Source organism: Mirounga angustirostris, unplaced genomic scaffold, assembly GCF_029215605.1.
Source record: "Mirounga angustirostris isolate CCGP_5_RB_7025 unplaced genomic scaffold, mMirAng1.0.hap1 SCAF_5, whole genome shotgun sequence".
Lineage (NCBI taxonomy): Eukaryota > Metazoa > Chordata > Mammalia > Carnivora > Phocidae > Mirounga > Mirounga angustirostris.
In genome coordinates, this window is record NW_026991713.1 from 110,414,953 (window position 1) to 110,436,964 (window position 22,012).

Here is a 22,012-nt window from a genome sequence, read left to right on the forward strand (position 1 = left end):
AATGTATTATTTGTTTCAGAGGTACAGGTCTGTGATTCAACAGTCTTACACAATTCACAGCGCTCACCATAGCACATACCCTCCCCAATGTCTATCACCCAGCCACCCCATCCCTCCCACCCCCCACCACTCCAGCAACCCTCAGTTTGTTTCCTGAGATTAAGAATTCCTCGTATCAGTGAGGTCATATGATACATGTCTTTCTCTGATTGACTTATTTTGTTGAGCTTCTTTTTTTGCAACTGCTAATGATCTCTTGGTTAACAAGTCCACTGAAAAACTTTCCATAAGTTGTTCGAAGTGATTTTCTTTCTTTTATTGATATATATGTATATTTTATGATGCCGGTTTTCTTTTCTGTGCTGTTTTCATCTCAATACCTGCACTGAACAGTTAATATTTCCTGAAGTGTTCTGTCCTGGCTGCTGCTTGTTCTATAAATCCTACCCTTTGGTTTCCAGGGCCACCTTGTCTTTTTGATTATTAAGCATGTTTCATATGGTTTCCCCATAGATAACTTTCCTAAAATCTATTCCTAAATTGATTATTCCCTGGTTAATGCATTCTTTTCTTCTGTCTTTAGAGGGGAATTCTAGACCTCATTGTCCTAACTATTGTAGCGTCATTTTAACAGATCTTTTGTTTCATTCCTCATGCATTGCTGTCTGAATAAAAATTTTAGACTAAATTTAAACATACTATTCTCTTGATTAACCCTTAAAGTCTTCATTGATAATGTATTGACAACATAATTGTCTAAATATATGACTTTTCCTCCTTCCTCATGTACTTATCTGGGAAATATTCCTGTCTGGTGCACATAGAGGACACAAATGAAAAGGGAACACCTTTATGTTCACGCCAGAAATCTGACATCTCAGAATAAGATTTTTTGCTTGAAAATTTGAAGAATTTAAAATCTTCTGAGTCATCCTTGCCAGGAGTCCAAACTTCTCCTTTCTCAACCCACCCTCCCTCTCTCTGTACTACAGTCATGTAACTCTACCTACCCAGTCCTAGAACATCAAATTGCTGTTGTCCTTCTGTATGTTTTCACAGCTAAAACTGTCCTCTCCAATCCTACCACATTTTTTTTTGTCTTGGCAAGTCTATGAATCCTTCAAGATCCCAGTTCTTTATTGTATGAAGACTTCCTTGAACCTTTTTTGTATCACAGTTCTTTTATAGGGAGTTGTAATTTTTTGTGTATGTGGTTTGTCTTGTGTACTGTAAGCTCCGAGAAGGCAGAGACTATTTTAATTTTTACTGTATCAGGACCTGGCATATAAATGTAGGTGTTCAATAATGTTAAATGTCTTATATGTCATTTGACATGTCTAGTGCATGTCAGAAATAAGTGCGTGGTAGTAACCTTCAGGGAATTAATTGGTTTCAAGTTAAAGTTAATTTTTCAGGTGCAGTTAAGAGTAAAATAGTAAGAATTTACCATTTCGGAATTCCTAAAGTGATTGAACTTGGTTTTTGTACTATTTATGAAGGAAGTAAATAGTTTATTCAGACCTTTAGGAAAACATAAAGTTTTAGTTATAAACTTAAAATTGTGTATATAATCGGTAAGTTAATTCCACCACATTATTACTAATCCCTTAAGTGGCTTTGATTTTTAGACTAATATCAGTAGCTTCATTATAATCTTATAGATATATATGATATTTTAAATTCTACAGACTTCTTACTAGTTTTAACTGTTCCTTTCCTAAATTATTGTTTCTCAAACCCTCTTAAGTTCATGCCCCACTATCGAGTTTTACTTTCTGTAGTATATTAAGCAGAAAAATGGGTTGGATTTTTTTGTTTTTTAATTGTTGTTAGTCTGTTTTCCAACTATAACCCTATATTTGAATATTCAGTAAGTTTATCAAGCTTATTGAAATTAAGAATTTCCCTAGAAATTCTCATATGTAGTGCTCCATTTCTCAAGGGTAAGCCCTTGAGAATTGATGCTCTAATTATTTTTAATTAGTGATTCATTGTGTTGTGTTTTATTCCTAAAAGTGACTAAAATGTTAACTGAAGATCATTTTGAATTAGGGAAAAAAAGGAATGCAACTATAATGTGGCATACTTTAGCTCTTGAACTTGTGCATTTTGACAGTAAAACTATGATTTTTAAAAAGTAAACTCTTTGAGGGGCACCTGGGTGGCTCAGTCCATTATGCATCCTACGCTTGATCTCAGCTCAGGTCTTGATATCGCAAGGGTTGTGCGTTCAAGCCCTATGTTGGGCTCCACACCAAGCCCAGTGTGGAACCGATTTAAAAAAAAAAAAAAAAGGTTAACTCTTTGAAGGTGTGTAAGCTACTCCTACCCAGCAATGGCTAAGTTGGAAGTCTTTTGGGATTGAATTCACATTTTGTTGAAAATCCAAGAGCCACAAGTAGCAGATCATTCTTAATTTCTCTTTAATCTCATTTTGTTTTTGATATGAAACATTAGCCAACGTTCCTTCTACTCTATTTACCAGTATTTTCATTGACCCAAACCCATCTTCAGTGATTAAAGAATTAGCTTAAGATATTTGAGTGAGGGGCACCTGGGTGGCTCAATTGGTTAAACGTCTACCTTTGGCTCCCGTCATGGTCCTGGGATCGAACCCCACAGGCGCCTTGCTCAGTGGGAGCCTGCTTCTCCCTCTCCCTGTTGCCCTGTTTGTGTTCTCTTTTCCTCTGTCAAATAAGTAAAATCTTAAAAAGAAAAAGAAGATAATTGAGTGAATGTATTATAGGTTCAGAAATGGTTTCTCAAGGAGGAGTAATAATTGAGAATTGCCATCGGAGAGTCTTAGAGTGAATACTTTGAAGGTTCCTAATTACTTTTTTGGTATGTGAGTATTCTGATGTTTTGTTTTGTTTTGTTTTGTTTTTAAATCACATTGTCATATTTCCAATTTTTTCTTTGTGTTTATTTTGAAGGATATGTGTGGTTTTTAAAAGCTATCTTCTGGCTTTGAAAAGCACTAATTTATTTTTATAGCTGTTGGAATGGTGTATCATAAGATTTTTCCTCTAGGCTCGGAATTGATCAAATTAAGTGGAGAAAGTCATTTTGTTGGGCAGAGTGGTACTTAAGTTTTGGTTTGTTAGCCCTGTCTTTTTTTTTTTTTTTTAAACATTGTAATCCTTTCAACATCTTTAAGATTAGTATCAGTGGAGGAAGGCAGGGAACCATACAGAGAGCTTTCATTATGTGTGGTGTTATTTCAGAAGAACCTTATTGGTTGGCCTTTGAGTTATTAATATACATGTCAAAGCATCATGTTAAGGAACTATTACCAAGTAAAACTTAAAACATCAACAAAGAAAATACTGAGTCATAGAGCCAGAACTCTGAATATTGATTGGATTCTTATTGTCTGTAGGAAAGTTCTTTTGGAGTTTGGATATAATGTGTCTTTCAGGATGCTCTGCTGCTAGAGATAGATCAGTTAACTTGATAAGAATTAAGGTGAAAACATGTAAAGTGGAAAGAGTACCAATCTTGAGATGTGGATATTGTAGTTTTTGCTTTGCTGGTTATTAGCTTTTTAACCATGGGCAAATCATATTCATGTTACTTCTTGGCTACTGCTTTTGTTTTCCCTTCCCTTTTTTCAACAAGTTGGATTGATAATGTCCAAGGTCCTTTCCAAATAAATAGCTTGAGATGTGTACATGAGAACCTTCTGATTTTTGTGATTTAATTTATGATTTCTGATATTTGCTGTGTGTCCTGCCATTCCATGGTAACGAAAACATTCTTCCTGCCAGAAGTATAATACAGTTTGTGTAACTGTTTTTGTTTGTGTGGGGACCTTTGGAATATTTTCCACCAGTGTTTATTTAGTATTCTCATCACTCTATAGAGAAAGGTAGAACAGCATGATAGTTTTCTTTGCATTTTTTAAGTTTAAACTGAGAAACAAGGTTTATATTTTTGAAGACTATTATAAACAGAAACCCTGTTAGAAGTTTTTACTGTATATAATGTAGAAATGAGATTTTGTTTATATAAAAAGTGGTTTAGTTTTTTAACCTTATCAACACAAGTTTTCAGTTTATTAAGTCTTAAGTTGCCCACCAAATACAGAATTCATTTTTTGCTTTAAGTCAGGATATACTCATTTTGACTCTCCAAATAGAGAGTGTTAAACATTTTAAACTTAATCTACTGGTCAAACACCAGTTTCTTGTGGGTTTACTTTTAAAAAAATGAAAGATACTAATTTCATATTCTAGAAATTCTTTTGTATTCTTTGTATTTTAAATGTAGAGCCTTTTCTGGTTTTACTTGATAGATGAGACCGGGGAATTATAAAACAGGCATTATGCAGTTATGTAGTGCCATTTAAAACTGGGAAGAGTCCTTACAGGTTTTATGTTTAAAGTGTGTAAGTGAAGCGTAAATGTTAATACCTAAATTTGACAATTTATTTTTGGTGAAAATTGATTTTTCAAAATGCAAATATCTGGCATGAGTAAATACTTGTAATATTGTATAGATTTATGTAGCTGCGGAATAGAATGAGCACTGAGGAAACATCCTGGTTGTGCATTTATCAGTTGTATGAGCTTCAGTTCTCTTTGCATCTTGGTTTCCTTTCCTTAGCACTTGACACTCTTAATGCCATTATCCTTCCTTATCCACAGTATCCGCTTATTGAGTCTCTTAGATCTTGCCTCTGAAATAGCTTTTGAATCTATTCGTTTTTTCTAACTCAAACCCTGATCCTCTTTTGCTTGAATTAAAGCAGTGGCATACTGCCCCTTCCCTCCCCCACAGTTCATTCTCCACACCACAGCCAGAATCACCTTTTAAGGAAAGTACATTTGCTCATTCTTTATGTAAAAATCTTTCAGTGTCTTCCCACTGCCCTTAAGATAAAGTACAAATGTTTCACTGAACAGCTTCCCACATCTCTAATTTTCTAGCTGTCCTGTATGCTTCAATTCTTTGAAGATAATGACTTCTTTCACACATGGGTACTTCACACATGCTGGTTCCTTTTAGAAAATGATCTCTCCTCCAGCCCCTTTTGCCTCGTTAATACCTTCTTGTTTTTTAGGCTTCGATTTAGAAGTTAACTTCCTCTAACCTCCCAGTCGCCAGTCTAGGTTGGTTAGCACATCTGTTACCACATTTAACACTTAATTTATGGTGATTATATAGTAGTGCCCAAAACTTAGCTTCTCATCTTCCCCTCTCAAACCTGCTTTTCCCAGTTTTCTGTATTTTGTTAAATAGAAAATGTAGCCTCTCAGTTGCTCAGGCCAATAATCTTGAGCCTCCTAAACCGGTCCTTCTGCTTTCCTACCTTCTAACTCTTCAGTTTATTCTCCATGCAGCAATCATATCAAGTTGCTTCTCTACTCAAAACCTTCTCAGACGTCCTTACAGTGGTCCCCAGGCCCTGTGTGATCCATTCCTTTCCCCGTTGTTACCTCTCTGACTTTGTTTCATTTTACTTCTCTTTTGCTGAACTTTAACCATACTGACATCCTTGTAATTCCTTGAGCATTTCACGCACATTCCTCCCTCACAGTCTGTCTTTGCTTTTCCTTCTTATTGAATATCTCCGATATCTTCTATCGCTTAGGTAGTTTGAAAATGATATATAAAATGTGTGATTAAGAGTAATTATTAGAGAGTAATAATGAACTGAATGAATTGAATGGAATAATCAAAAGGATTACAGCGACATCTGTGGTTCTCTGGTTCTTACCCAGGACAGCAACAGATTGTTCAAATGCTTGGTTTCTCATGAATCTTTTTTCTCCTACCAGAGGACTAAATCTTAAAGAGTAAATCCAATGCAGTAATTTAGAGTCTGTATTTTTTTCTTTTTAACAGAAGTTGAACATACACTGTAAAACATACTACCAGTAACTTTAGTCTACCAGTTTTTTTCAGTGTTCTTCAGAGCATACTTTATTTCAGAGAAATCTGTATTTATTACAGTTTTAGAGAAACATTCTTTTTTTCCCCCCTATGGTCAAGTATGTGCAAGTATGGTTCATGGACCACTTGTTCCAAATCCTTGGGGTGTTTAAAAATGCCACTCAGAACAGCCAGCTGAATCAGAACCTCTGGGTGATGAAACCTGGATGTCTCATATTTAACATGCTCCCGAAAGTCATGTTGGTGCACATAAAGTTTGACAACCATTGCTTTGTGCTACATGAATGATAGAACTAGAATTAATAATGGAATAGAGGAACTAAGGATTCATGGCGTGATTGATTAGTGGCAGAAAGTTTGGGATAGACTTTAAAACTTAACATTTAATTTAAATATATTTAAAACTTTGAAAAAATTTTAAGTTTATCATTTTGATTAATTAGAACTAAGCTAAGAGCTAAGAGAACATGGGTTCTTTAAGAGTGCAGAAGTACCCTCCTTTTTTTTCTGGAGGCAAGTATGAAACATTTTGGATTGATCCAGGATCCAGGAGGAGTTGTTGATACTCATGCCTTCTAATTCTTAATGACATTTTGTTACTTGGGGATTACACTAGAGAACCTTGGGAGTACTCTGTGATTTAAACCATAGAAACATAACGTAGAGTATTGTAAAGAGTCTACAACCCCTTCTTTCTAGGGAAATGCCTTTTTTATCTTAGTGCTTTGGTTGCATCAACAAATTTTAGGTGTATGTTAGAGTATTTGTGAACTGTTTTACATTAGCACTCAGTTTTTAGCTTGAATGTGAATGGGTTATTTTGGGTTGAGGACAGCTATTTTTTTCCTACCTTCTCACAGCTTTGTTAAGTAAAAACTTTGCTGCTTTTAAAATCCATTTATTGTATAACAGTTTTAAGTTGGAGATTGTCCTAAACATTTGGGACTGGCACTTGGATACTTTGGTTATGTTTCTGAAAAGGCTGCTTAAAGTCAAAATTATTTAACTTGAAACAGTCTTGTTTTAGTAAAAAGAGGTGGTTATGCCCTGAGGTGTTTAGGAATTAGCTTTGAGTACCTGTGTAATTGCCTTATAAACTGCTGGGCATAATTTAATGCATTTGCAGTGCCAGTATAAATCATATTGAGTCAGTATAACAACAGCATTATGAGACTGTATTAATGTCATACAGTATTAATATTAGCTATATAAGGTATGAGATTTAGCAGGCTCAGTCTTGAGAGAGAAAACTTTACCTCTGTGAAATTATTCTTCTTCATTTTTTTCCCTGGTGTCACTTCACTTTGTTCTCCAACGTTATATGCACCAGTCTACTTTTTTCTTTTCTTTTTTTTAATCCTCTGTGAGGCTTGAATTCTCACGACCCAGAGATCAAGACCTAAGCTGAGATCAGGAGTCCAGCGCTTAACTGACTGAGCCACCTGGCACCCCAGCAATCCACTTTTATAAAAATAAATTACAAAGTTTTATGTGAGCAGACCGACCTGTGTAAATTTAGTAATTCTTCTCCTTGATCCTCATTATTGCACTCTGTTGTGTCAAAGACTACAGTTATTTTAATGAAAGCAAGTAAAAAAAAAAAACTGTATTTGCTTCAGAATCAGTAAAATCTGGTACATTCAAGAAGTTCAAGGAATTCCAAGGTAGGATGGTCCTAGGGCTTAAACACACTGCAAAGAGTGGAGCAAAATTTTTTATCCACTGTAGGCTTTTTAGTTGATGCAGTTGGCAGGCACCTAGAAGCCAAAGGTTGACTAGAAACAAAAGTTAAAAGATATCAAGGAATTGTAAAATGAATCTGTAGTGCATTGGTACAGATCAACCAACACGCATTTGTTACTGTAACAAATGGAATATGTAAGGTAAGAAAACATAAGGAAAAGCGTGACTTTTTTTTTAAGATTTATTTATTTGACAGACACAGCGAGAGAGGGAACACAAGCAGGGGAGTGGGAGAGGGAGAAGCAGGCTTCCCGTGGAGCAGGGAGTCCGATGTGGGGCTCGATCCCAGGACCTTGGGATCATGACCTGAACCAACGGCAGACACTTAACGACTGAGCCACCAAGGCACCCCAAAGCATGATATTTTTCATAAGATGTTGATGTAGGACATAAAGATAGATTGGGCATCTACCATGTGCCGGGCATTCTGGATACTGCAGAGAACAAGATAGTTAAATCTACTCTTAAGAGACTGTCATTCACGGGAGAGAGGTAATAAACTTAAAAATGTGTGAGTTAGAGAAAAGTGCTGCCTCATAGAAAAATAAAGCTGAATAAGAGGAAATAAAACAATCTAGGGAAGTAGGGGTTGTTACAAAGAAATGTTGGAAGTAAGGGTTGCTATAAAGAAATGAGGAAGGTAGCCACATATGACTATGGGGTGAAGAAAGTTTGTTCCAGGCGGAGAACAGTAAATGGCAAGGGCTTCACGTGAGATTGTGTTTGATGTGTTTGAACAAGATAGCCATGGATGTTTTTAAGGTGAGGAAGTAATAGAAGGTGATGAGCTCAAGAGAGGTGAGGCAAGGGAGCTCAAGAGAGGCAAGCAGGGGCCATGTAGGCTTTTGAAAGGATTTGGGCTTTATTTTGAATAAGGTAAAAAACCATTGGAGGATATTGAATGACTTTATATGAGTAAGAGAAGCAGCGAGGTCACTTAGGACACTATGCATTAGTGGAAAGAGACAGTACTGGCTTGAATTAGGATGATAAAAGTGGTATGATTCTGGATGTATTTTGAAAGAATCAGCAGATAAACTAGAAGTGAAGAAAGACTCCCAAGACCCAAGCATTTCTAAGCTGGAACTGTCATTTATTGAGATGAAGAAGACTATACAACAAAAGGTTTGGGGTGTGGGTAGGGTTGTTTTCCATTAGAGAATCCTGTTCAGACATCAAAGGGAGATGTGGAATAGGCAGATGACTGGGTCTGGAATTTAAGGAGGAGATTGGGCTGAAGACATCGGCATATAGAGTAAATTTAAAACCATGAGACTAGATTTCACCCAGACTGTGAATGAAGGAAATGAATAAAGGCTAGGGGTCTGCAGCCTTTCTTCTCTGTAAAGGACCTAGATAAGTAAATATTTTCGTCTTTGCAGCCAAAAGGTCTCCTGCAAATAATCAGCTCAACCAATGTAGTGCGGTGGAACCATGGCATTTTGTAAAGGAATGGGTGTGGTCAGATTCGACCAGCAAGGCATGTGCACACCTCTGCTGTCAAGAGATTACTGCAGATTTATTTTGTGGTACCAGATGTTTGGAAGTCAGGAACTTGAGGGCTGACTAACAAAGGAGATTGGGAAGGAGCAGCCAGTAGAGTAGAAAAGAACCTGAGTTATCTCCTGGAAGCCAAGTGAAGAAAGTGTTCCAAGATGTGTGTGATGACTTACGTCTAGGTCTGCCAGTAGGTTGGGTAATGTGAGAACTGGCACCCTTGAGGGTTTTGACTTTGACGAGCAGTTTCATTGGACTCGAGGGAATGAAGACCTGATTGGGGTGGGGAGAAGAGGTGAAGACATTGACAAACAGAGGAGTTTTGCTCTAAAAGGAATAGAGAACAAAAGTATGGCTGGAGTAGGATGTGGGTTAAAGGAAAGGGTTCTTTTTCTTTCTTCTTTCTCTTTCCTTTTCTTTTTTTTTTTTCTTCTCCTTTCCTTTCCTTTTCCTTTTCCTTTCCCTTTCCCTTGATGAGAGCCATATACTGATGGAACTGCTCCAGTAGAGGGAGAAATTGCAAAGGGCTAATTGCTGGAGCAGTGTTGAGATTCAGTATACAAAATAAAAGGTTGGCCTTAGATCGGAGTATTAACAGTTCAGGGATAATAAGTAAGAGGGCACCTTATTACTATTACAGTGTATATACTGATTATTCTTTGTCAATTATAGCTGGAGAGATCACTATAACACCGTTTTTTAAAGGAAGATTTAGGGCGCCTGGGTGGCTCAGTTGGTTAAGCGACTGCCTTCGGCTCAGGTCATGATCCTGGAGTCCTGGGATCGAGTCCCACATCGGGCTCCCTGCTCGGCGGGGAGTCTGCTTCTCCCTCTGACCCTTCTCCCTCTTATGCTCTCTGTCTCTCATTCTCTCGGTCTCAAATAAATAAATAAAATCTTTAAAAAAAAAAAATAAAGGAAGATTTATTTGAAGCTATAGTGGATGAATTGGCGTCCTTCGTGCCTTCAGACTGCAACCTTTGGTGCTGTTGGTGTTCTGCAAAACTACCTTGCAGGTCACTGTTAGGAGCCAATTCTACTTTTTATTTGTTTTAGATAGCTGTTCTGGGTAAGATTTTGTTTTGGAAAGAGATTCTTTAGGCTTTGAAAACTATTTGTCAAAATATACTCTTAATATGAAGTGATAGATGTCAAACTTAAAAGAACAGTAATGCAAGATGATGATCTGTAGCTCTTTAGAACTGGATGCTCCCCACTTAATTGAAGAAATACATCATTACAAATCAAGGAAGCCTCTTGCGTACTACCCTTCCTCAGTCATGTTATCCTCTGGACACCCCACCCTCAGCCCCGCCCCTTTCCTAGAATTACCCTGATTTTGGTGTGTGTTGTTCCCATGAATCTGACTTTCTTGTTTAGATTTTGTGTTTTACATTAGATTTTACATTTCTAAAATGTACTTTTATAGATTTTCTTTTGACAGAAATTCAACCAGAAATGAAAAGTTTACTTTTAAATGGTGTTTTTAAAAACAACAGTTTAAAACAATTTACATTAGGGTGTGTGGATGTGTGTTTTAATGGGGTTTGACCCTAAGGGGTAAGTGGGATGGTGAGTGAAATATTATGGCTTTCTCTTCTGTTGTATCAGAATCTTTTCTGGGGTGCGGTGGTTGGGGAAGGGTTAACATGAGAGGATTGGGGAACAGAGAACCAGGAACTAATCGTGATACATGATATGTCCCAGACCTCTGAGATGAGTTGTTTCCTAATAGATAATCTCTCTAAGTATTTTCCCCCCAAGCTCCTTTAGGGCAGTGACATTAATTGAAAATCTGATTCAAATAGAGTGATTGCACCATTTACAGCATGCTTTCTGGAAGCATACATACATAATAGATGCTGAATAGTACGGTGATTTAATGAGAAAATGTTATGGTTAATAGTTTCTGAATTTGAATATCTTTTAATATACTTTTAGGAGATGAGAAAGGTAACAAATTAATAAAATTGACAGTATTTAGGCATTTTCTAGTTCTTATTTGAAGGGGTCAAATGAATTGAATATTGGTTTTCCTATACCATATGTCAGTTATGTAAATAGTGTGATGCATAAGTGGCATTGTGGTACAGTGAAGATAACAAAATTAACAGTAGGGCAAAGGACACTACTACCCATGTTTGTCTTGCATTTATTAACTCTGTAGCCTTGGGCTCATTATTTAAAAATTTTCTCTAAACTTTGAACTGTAAAATAGGGTTTAAAAAAATGATTTGTTTATTTAGAGAGAGAGCGTGAGAGTGAGAACGTATGTGTGTGTGCAGAGAGGGAGAGGGGAGAGAATCTCAAGCAGACTGGAGCCTTTGGATGCAGGGCTCAGTCTCCCCACCCTGAGATCATGACCTGAGCTGAAACTGACTCAGATGCTTAACTGGCTGAGCCATCCAGGTGCCCCTAAAATACTTATTTTTACTACTCCTCCCTCAAAGATTTGCTTGATGATTAAATGAAATAATTATCTGAAATCTGTATCAATCCCTAACGTGTTCAAGGTAATCAAAATTTTATTTTGTTGTTTCTGTTTTATGATACTTTCTGTTTTGAGTAAAAATCTATTTGATTTAGGCACAAAGAGCGGTATTATTCTTTTAGCATTACTCTTTTCAAGTAAACTCTTTTTCTCCATACTTGGGATGTTTAGTAATACCTAATATTTCAGTCTTTATTTTGTCTTAGAGCCAAGCTTAGCGATTGTGTTTTAGAAGGTAGAACACATGAGATTTTGGATTTAAAAATAACACAAAAAGGGGAACGTTAAATGTGGCACTGTTTTTTCTTTTATTGAAAATATTTCTTAGATTTTAACTCTTAAAATGCTGTATTTTGTAGCCCTGATCAGTTAGATTTGGGAATTCTACAGTGTACTTGACCTGAACTGTCTTAAGTCTTTATGAATACTTCGAACTTTCAAAAATTTATGGCAATTTAATGATAGTAACACAAGAGATTACTCTGTTTTTAAGAATTACAGTAAAACATATGAATAAAGTCTTTCTGAAATGTCATCAAATCTAGAAGTGTAAAAAAAAAAAAGGAAAAATCAAGGAGCAAGAACAATGTGGAACGAATAGTGTGGAGTTCATTGGTGGGGTTGGCTGATACTGGTGTTGTCTCTACAAGGCAAAATGACTTATGTGAAGGAGATAGAATGAGAGAATGTGGAGTTTAGATGAGTGAGCAGGGTGATTAAACATAAAACATACTTCGTGGAGATGAGGAACTTCAGCGGGGATAGTGAGGAGCAATGATGAAAGTGCCCTTCCAGCAAAAATACTACAGAGAGATTCTGTATACTTTTTATCCATTGCCTGTATGTAAACAACATGTTGGCATAACTATAGTATACTATCAAAACCAGGAATGTGACATTTACAGTTGTAGGTGTGGAAAAATTTTTGTTTCCTTTCTGAGGTTCTTTGACATAAATTAATAGGAGAAAAATAAGTGCCCCAAACATGAGACTCAAGGGCGAGTCAGGCAGTTGAGGCACTTGTGACAACATCCTGAGCTAAGGAATGGGATGGGGCCTGGGGGCTTCATAGGGGAGGAGGGCAACTCACAGCATGAGAAGAAGAGCGGATGTTTGGGGCGCCTGGGTGGCTCAGTCGTTAAGCATCTGCCTTCGGCTCAGGTCATGATCCCAGGGTCCTGGGATCGAGCCCCGCGTCGGGCTCCCTGCTCTGCGGGAAGCCTGCTTCTCCCTCTCCCACTCCCCCTGCTTGTGTTCCCTCTCTCGCTGTGTCTCTCTGTCAAATAAATAAATAAAAATCTTAAAAAAAAAAAACAAAAACGGATGTTTGTAATTATGTTTGTCCTGCCATACAAATACGTCTTTTATTTTTTTTATTTTTATTTTTTTTAAAGCTTTTATTTATTTGAGAGAGAAAGAGAGAGAGCACAAGAGCGGGGAGGGTCAGAGGGAGAAGCAGGCTCCCTGCCGAGCAGGGAGCCCGATGTGGGACTCGATCCTGGGACTCCAGGATCATGACCTGAGCTGAAAGCAGTCGCTTAACCAGCTGAGCCACCCAGGTGCCCCAAATACGTCTTTTAGTTTAAAAAGTTACCTCAGGTAGTCTTTTTCTGGTTCAAGCTTCCTATCTAAATTCTTTTAGGTAGTTACGGGAGAGGGAAAAGTTTTTCCTGAGTCTGTTGGGTCTTGATTGCCTTCAGCTCAAAATGATCCGCATGCCAGAGTGGCATATTTTGGGGTGACATCCTGTTCTCCTCCACAATCCACTGGCCCTATTCAGATTTTTACCAATTTTACATGCAGTGTGTGTGTGTGTGTTTCATGCAGTTTTATCACATGAATAGATTAACATGACTATTGTCACAGTCAAGATACAGAACAACTCATCACGGTAATTTCTCATGCTACTCTTCATAGCCATAGCCATCTCTCTCCTTCCAGTCTTCCCTCACCTCTTCTAACAAGCAAGCTGCTTTCAGTCATTACAGTTTTGTCACTTCAAGAATGTTACGTAAATGGAAGCACAGTGTGTAACCTTTTGAGATTTTTTTCACTCAGCGTAATTCCCTAGAGAACCAAGGGGGTGTGTATCAGTGATGCATTTCTGCTGTATTGCTGAGTAGTGTTCTGTGGTATGATACACCTCAGTTTGTTTAACCATTCTACCTGTTGAAGGACATTTGGGTGGTTTGCAGTTTTGGACTCTTAACCAACATAGCCATGCATTCATATACAAATTTTTGTGTGAAATAGCTTTTCTTTGTTAGCTGCTTAACTTTTTAATGCCAGTTATTTGTAGGGAAATCTTCACTTGCTGTACTCAGTCATCAAACTATTATTACAAATTATTACTGTTGCCAGAATTTAATCCTCATCAATGGTCCTCTCTCTTTTTTTTTTTTTTTTAAGATTTTATTTATTTATTTGAGAGAGAATGAGATAGAGAAAGAGAGCATGAGAGGGAGGGGGGAGGGTGAGAGGGAGAAGCAGACTCCCCGCCGAGCAGGGAGCCCGATGCGGGACTCGATCCTGGGACTCCAGGATCATGACCTGAGCCGAAGGCAGTCGCTTAACCAACTGAGCCACCCAGGTGCCCAATGGTCCTCTCTCTTAATCACATTTTTCTTTAAGTCATTACACAAATACCTGAATTTTTTTTAAGGAAAGGCTTGATTACTGGATGCCAATTTAATATTTCATTATTTGTATCTAATGTAGAGTGATGGTAAATGTATCTGGTTTGCTTTCTACTTTGCTCAGAAAATAGTATGAGCAACTCTTCTGAATAACCTGTATTTTCATATTTGGTCAATATATTCGTTGGAACAAATATACTGTTCGTTTAACCTATCAAACTCTTGCGCTGTTGTATTTTCACAGAAGTATATCTTGATACTGTATTTTTAAGAGATTTAAAGATTGTGTTCAAAAAGCAGTGTCACAATCTAGAATCTGACATTTGTAGCAGAGTGCCAATACCTACTAAACTGCAATTGTCAAAAAACTTGAAATAGGATAAAATACAGTCAACAGTAAAATTACTGGATGTTATTTAATCTGCCTTTGAAGATTTAGGAGACTTGGAGGTTGCAGTGTATATTGTAGCTTTGGCAGGTATCTGTCAGTCACCTGGAAGTTCAAACAAACCAACCAACCTGAAAATTTTCCTTATTAAAAGTGGCGGGGGGGGGGGTACCTGGGTGGCTCAGTCGTTAAACGTCTGCCTTCTGCTCGGGTCACGATCCCAGGGTCCTGGGATCGAGCCCCACATCGGGCTCCCTGCTCAGCAGGAAGCCTGCTTCTCGCTCTCCCACACCCCCTGCTTGTGTTCCCTATCTCGCTGTGTCTCTCTGTCAAATAAAAAAAAAAGTGGCGGTATGGAACCAGGAATCTTAACAGTTTAAAAAGCACCTCAGTTTCTGTTGATATACATAGTTAAGTTTGGGAAACTAAAACTCCAGGGAAGAATGATTTGTTTGATTCTGTTAGAGTCTTGTACCATCTTGGGCATTTGCTGTTCAGTATTTGTCAAGTGAGTACTCTGTGTGTTTGGGGGGGTGGGGTAAGTCACTGTTACTGAGTGCTTTTATGAAATAAAATTACTAAAGGAAAAATTTCAAGAGTATATTTTGAGGAAATTAATATTTGCTCTATAGCGTCAGTCATTTGGCATAAAAGTTTTTGAAATAAACATAAGTGGCTGTTGATTCCAGATACTAAGCAGGTGAGTTTAGGTGCATTTAGGTCATTCTGTTGTCTTAGAAGTTATAGCTTCTCTCCATTTGCAGATTTCTTATTTTGCTTTTTCTTATGATTGTCTTTGTTTTTCTGTGTTAATCTACTAATCCCGCCCCCAAGTTATGAGTGCTTTGATTTTTGATTTCTTAAATATTTGATAATGTCCTCCTATTGTTGCCTGGTTGGAAAAATAATTTTCTGGGTCATATCCATTTTTTTCTCTTAGCTAAGACATTACTACTTTGTATTGTAGCATTTAGGATTTCTTGGGAGAAGTTTGAGGTTAGCCCTTTTTTGTTTGTTGTGTAAGTGACATGCTTCTGCTGCCTGGATGTTTTAAGAATTTTTTATGCTTAAAATTCAGCTTCATCAGGCTATGAAGATATGTTTCAGTTTTTATTGGTTCTTAAATTTTTCCTGGTACATGGTAACCCCCTTCAGTCTCCAGATTGAGCTCTTCCTATATTTCAGGAAAGCTTTTTTTTTTTTTTTTTTTTTAATACTCTTGAGTGTCCTGTTTTCTATTCTCTTCTTCAGTACCTCCAGTTTTACATATGTTGACTTCAATTTTCATTTGTGGCATTTTATCTATAACTGCTTATCATCTCTGTCCTTCTGTCTTTTATGATATTTTTCAGGTCGGTGTTCCCCCTTATGGTTGACATTGCTTTCAGCAGTGTTGGTTCTTTTATTACTTCAAATGTAGTATTTGTTTCTTTGATGATTTCATTTTTAACTTCTTCCTTTTATTTCTTCCAGCTCCCCCACCCCTTTATATATTCCCCACCCCTTTATTTATTTGTTTTGTTTCATAGAATTCCTGTTCTCTGGACTCTGAGCTACAACAGAATTTGAAAGTTACTGGTTTCCTGATATTTATTTCAAAGTATTTTCTTCGCCATATTACTGTTAATATACTATCACTTTGGTCTCTGCACAGGCTGTGTAGGGTGGTTTCTGTTTATGTACTTGTGTTGAGTGAATTTGAATATATACATGTGCATGTGTGTATGTATATGTGTAAAGTGATTCAGTTCTCTTTGATTCTGTTTCTTATTCTCCTGACACTACATTAATTGTGTCCTTAAAAGATGGTTGCTTATTATCTGCCTAGAGATCAGAGAAAGGTATGGGAGGTGTCTCTTGGGAGGAGTGATAATATGGGAAAGAGCAGTTCATTCATTCTGTTTTTTCCTGAACTCACACCTTACGTGATTAACTCTCTTCTCAGAGCTCACTCTCGCGGTCCAGGCAAAGGTTTAGAATGGCAGGGCCCTCCCTCCCCTGTTTCAGGTAGTTCTCTGCTTAATTGAGCCAAAAAGTCAACTTAATGGGCCAAGCGACCTTTCTCTCCCAGCTCTTCTGCCTGCCATAGTTTTAAATTTTTTTTAAGATTTTATTTACTTATTTGACACAGAGAGAACCAGAGAAGAGAGAGCAAGCACAAGCAGGGGGAATGGCAAGCAGGGGAGAAATAAGCTCCCTGCTGAGCAAGGAGCCCAACGTGGGGCTTGATCCCAGGACCCTAGGATCACGACCTGAGCCGAAGGCAGTGCTTAACCAACTGAGCCACGCAGGTGCCCCCCCCCCTTTTTAAGATCTTATTTATTTGACAGAGAGAGATAGTGAGAACAGGGACACAAGCAGGAGGAGTGGTAGAGGGAGAAGCAGGCTTTCCTGCTGAGTAGGGAGCCTGATGTGGGGCTCCATCCCAGGACCCTGGGATCATGACCTGAGCCAAAGGGAAACGCTTAACAACTGAGCCATCCAGGCACCCCTGCCATAGTTTTTAAAATATGTATCCTGACAGACTTTAGAGGAATTGGGTGTTGGTCTTTAGTAATTTTCCTGTACTGAATATGAATTTTAATTTTCTCTTGAAACCATTTGTCAGTACGAGTTTGTTGGGTTGTAACTATTCCATAGTTGGATTTGATTAAATATTCTTTTTTCCCCCCTAATTTTGATAGGTTTTATAGAGGGCAAAGACAGAAACATGCTCATGCTGTCATCTTTCTGGAAGTCTGCTTTTAATGTAATTTTTATTACTAAATTGTGCTGTGTGAATCGTTTAATTGTTGGAGTATATCATTTGAATCATTGAATTACAGGCTTTTAAAATTAGTTCGGAAGTAGTCTCTTAACATGACTCTTCCACGGTTCTTTTCATTGTTATACTGCTGACTCCATTTTTGTATGGGTTGGGAATTCCAGCACCTAGATAAATTGAGAACATAAATGTTTCTCAGATTTACATATTGTGGTATATGCATGCAATGTGGAGTATAATGTTGCCATTAAAAATGATGATGTAGGGCGCCCGGGTGGCTCAGTTGGTTAAGCAACTGCCTTCGGCTCAGGTCATGATCCTGGAGTCCCGGGATCGAGTCCCGCATCGGGCTCCCTGCTCGGCAGGGAGTCTGCTTCTCCCTCTGACCCTCCTCCCTCTCATGCTCTCTGTCTCTCATTCTCTGTCTCAAATAAATAAATAAAATCTTTAAAAAAAAAAAATGATGATGTAGAACGACTTTTATTGATGAGTGAAAATGTTCAGGGATATTAAGTAGGAAAATCTACACATTAAAGTAGTATGGTTCTATTTTGGATATCAAAGGTACATGTAGGAAAAAAGCCTGAGCATAGAGTTTTCCTGATATTTTTCTAGATTCTGAGTATAATATTAATACCTTTTCTTTATTTTAGAAAGTCAGATAAGTTACTGCAATTTCCAATGGCAATTTCCAAAAAAGTGGTATTTAAAAAAAAAAAAAGACTTGATTGGGGATGTTCTTGATATTACTTGGTGATAAATATCACTATGTAAAGATCATCCCTTTTTGAAATTTCTCTTTTTCGTATTAAGGAAACACTTCATTCCTGCAGTTAGTTAGTTGGTAATTTGTTAAAAGTCTGCTTAAATTTTATCAAATGCTTTCTCAGTATCTTTTTTAAAATTAGCATTCAAGGGGTGCCTGGGTGGCTCAGTCAGTTAAGCTTCCAACTCTTGATTTTGGCTCTGGTCAAGATCTCAGGGTTGTATGAGGGAGCCCCACATTGGGCTCCCTCTCTCTACTCATGTGCATGCTCTTTCTCTTCTCTCTCTCTCTCATTTTTTAAAGATTTATTTGAGAGAGTGACCACAAGCACAGGGAGAGGCAGAAGGAGAGGGAAGAGAAGGCTCTTCACTGAGCAGAGAGCTGAACATGGGGCTCTATCCCAGGACCCTGAGATCATGACCTGAGCCGAAGGCAGACACACCCCTCTTTATTTCTAAAATAAATCTTAAAAAAATAATAATAATAACATTCAAGATTTATATTCATGCTAGTCTTCAGTATTCAACTTTAGCGCATTCCTCTCCTGAATTGTATATATAGTTGTGAATTCTCTTAATTCTGTATTGACCTGTGGTTCTTGTTATCTTTGTCAGAATTTTGTAGTTGTTTCTTTTAGGATTGAGTCTGTTTCTGGAACAGATACATTACAGGAATTACTTTTTCCTTGAAAGTTTGAAACAATTCTTAAATAAACCTATATAATCTAAGTCTGGCTAGGGCTGTGATTGGACAGGGAAAGTGGTGAGAAATGGAAAGATGGGATTGAAAGGGAGTGAAGAGATATGTATGTAGTATTTGTCCAAAGAATGTTGCCATAAAATTGATACGTCGGTTAAACATTATCAGCAAATGTGATCTGTCGAGCTTCTCTAATTACTGAGCTTCTGTTTCTAATTTTTAAAATACCTCATAGTAAGCAACATTTGCATCTGCTGCTTGATGTGTATAAAATTGACTTAGACAATGTGGCAATGTTTACTTTTCCCTTTAATAGACAATCATTTCACAGTTAGAACACCTAGACACAGAGTGTCCAATGTTAGATTACCAGTAGCTGTATCCAAAACTGCAGCCCTGTCTCACCACAAAAGCAGGATGACTAAGCAGCAGAAACAGATGGGAGTTTTTGGATAAATGCTGTTGTATGCATGCGTCTCTAATAAGACACACACAGGAGCAGTATTTAAAATACTAAAAATTTAAAAACTATTAAAAATATTGGAAAAAATAAGGGAAAACCCCATGTTTTCTTTGAGGTAACTGCTGTAATATGCTGCCCTTTTCCTTCTAATACCTCATGATTTTGGGAAAAGCATTTTTCTAATTTATATTAATGGGTACAGGTAAAAGAAGGGAGGAGAGTAATTTTTTTTTTTTTACTAATATGTGTTAGTAATACAGTCAGTGGGTGTTAACAGGTAATGTCTTCTTAACACTTTTTTGCTGTGTTAATATTAGTTACATTTAACAGGTGAAGTTTATATACCTGCATTTAACATAGGGTTTGTTACTACTACCCAGCTTTTTGACAGCTAATTGGTAGAGATGATATCATTCCTTTTTAAATGATGCTATATGGAGGCTAGAGGTTCCAAGAATGGAACTGAGCATGTTGATCCTCAATCCCACATTACCCTTATTGCAGTAAGAGTGGCTCCTGTTTTAAGTGTTGGGCTTCCATTCATGCATTTGTTTTATTTTAGTCTCCTGACAGACCCAAGCACTGTTGTAATTACAGGGATTATAGCCAGGACATGACAGGCAAAGTCCCTGTGTTCAGGGAGTTTTTCTCTCCTAGTAGAGGAGATGGGGACAATATGGAATAGGCAGACATGATTATTTTATAATTGTAATTTGTGCCATAAAGGAAATAGTGTTTTGAAATGGTAATGGCACGTGGTAGGAGGTGGTCAGTGAAAAGCTGTTTTAGAGGGTAACTTGTGAATTGACACCTGCAGAATGAGCAGCCAGCCATGTAAGGAAAGAATTCTGTGGCGGAATTGGTGGAAAATACTAGACAGCCATTTCCTTGAAAAAATTTTCTTTAGTCTTCGTGTCATCCTTAAAGATGCGTACTTTTGTCCCCCTTAAAGATGTACACTTTATTTATTTTTAAAGATTTTATTTATTTATTTGACAGAGACACGGCGAGAGAGGAAACATAAGCAGGGGGAGTGGGAGAGGGAGAAGCAGACTCCCCGCCGAGCAGGGAGCTGTTGCGGGGTAAAGATACACACTTTAAAGTCTCCTTTTTTCATGATGCACCCAGTACTGTTCAGAAGCATCGAAAAAACCCAAAATACTCAAAAGCAAACAATCAGTTCTTAATTGTTTATTTAGAGAGTTTTTTGTCCAAAAGATAAAATCTTTTTTTTCCTTAGCTTGGCTTCCAAGCCCGTTTAGTAGTCTTTGGCTTATGTTTAGCTTTACACCCCTTTTATCTCATCTATAGGAACTTTGTGTTCCTGTCAGACTTATTTTACTCCTTGCCCTCTGAACCCTTATCACTCTGTGCCTTCCTATTCTTAAACCATTTCTCCTGTCGTTTTTCTTGATTGAAGTTTATTCTTCACTTCATTGTACCCAGTTAAATCTCTTTTCTTTAGATGATCTTTGTAATTTCCTTTATTATCTTAATATAACTGAGAATTGTAAGTGTGTGAAACATATGAGAGCATAGCACATACTTGAAGATGCCTTTGTCTTCATTTTTCACCCGTTTTTAGTTTGAGGGGTACCATGAGGCTTCCAAAGTTGAAATTGTCTTGCTCAGTTGATTACAGTCCAGAAGTAAAATTACTTGGAGAGACATATAGGCATGACAGGACCTGCCTCTCTTTCTCCTTGTTTGCTGTACGGCTCTCTAAAGGCATCAGCTTGGGAAAGGGTGTATTACTCAGTTTGCAACTTCATCATGGCCTATCCACCCTTTCAGAATCTTATTATAATTTGATACATTTTCTTAAAACTGTTATTTTTTTCATGTTAACTTTTTCTTTCAAAGGAGTGCTTTCCTTACTTTGACTAGCCCCAAAGTTAATACAAAAACAAGGAAACAGAATAATGTGAGATGTAATCTAATTACACTGCATAAAAATAGCTGTTAAGGAGAGATGTGTATTATGGTAGGGCACTTGTTATAGATTGGAAGATCAGGAAGGGCATTTCTAAGGATGTGGCATTTAAGCTGAGACCAAAGGATGACCAAGAAATAAGCAGAGGAAGAATGGGAGATAGAGGTGAAGATAAAGGATGTGTGAAGGATCTAGGATAGGAAAGAACTGGGCATGTATTCAAAGAACTGAAAGTGGCCAGGATAGCTAAGGTGTAGTGAGCAAGGTGTGGTGGGTGCTGCAGAATGAGGCTGGGAGGGTAAGTAGGACCATGAAGTTGAATGTCTTCCCTCTGTACCCACTAAAATTCAAGACACACGTTGTGCTCAGAGATGCAGGCTTGAAAGATTACTTTGCTCTGTGAAGACTGTTTTGAAACAAAGACAAGAATGAAAGTGGGAGAGCATTGAGAATATTATGGTGAACCCAGTGAATTTCAACTGGAGTCAGTAAGAATGAGGAGATCCTTAATCCAAGATTAATTCTCCATAGCCCTATAATGCCAACTATTTGTTCTTTGTGGTACTGAATCAAATGCTTGAGATCACTAAGAGTCAAGAGTCCCGTGTTGATAATTTTTCTAAACAAATGGAAGTAATTCTACACACTGTCCAACCAGTATCTTATTTGACAGTGAAGATAACCATAGAAGTTAGGTGACCTCCTCACTTTTATTTAGTAAGGCAGAGGTAAAATCT

At 37.5% G+C, this 22,012-nt stretch overlaps 1 protein-coding gene across 14 annotated transcripts in view; it reads left to right on the top strand.

Annotated features, from left to right (window-relative positions):
* The window catches only part of WAC (WW domain containing adaptor with coiled-coil), an 88,043-nt gene that overhangs the window by 17,950 nt on the left and 48,081 nt on the right, over window positions 1-22,012 (top strand). The window lies entirely within an intron of this gene.